A 205-nucleotide genomic window follows, 5' to 3' on the forward strand; every position below is an offset into this window, starting at 1 on the left:
ACATATGTAATACGCATACATCCATACACAATCGTCCCGAAAAATATTTTAATATGAAGGTAAAACCCAATGACAGTCATTGAAGAAGTCGCCATTTACACTTTCAAGCATTTTGCACAAGACAGAAAAATACCCAATTGGATTCAAGTTCAAATGCAAGAAGAGGGAAGCAAAGGAAATATGATTTGATAAGAAATATATATGC

The sequence above is a fragment of the Penaeus monodon genome, chromosome 15 (assembly GCF_015228065.2).
Source record: "Penaeus monodon isolate SGIC_2016 chromosome 15, NSTDA_Pmon_1, whole genome shotgun sequence".
NCBI classification, from domain to species: Eukaryota; Metazoa; Arthropoda; class Malacostraca; order Decapoda; family Penaeidae; genus Penaeus; species Penaeus monodon.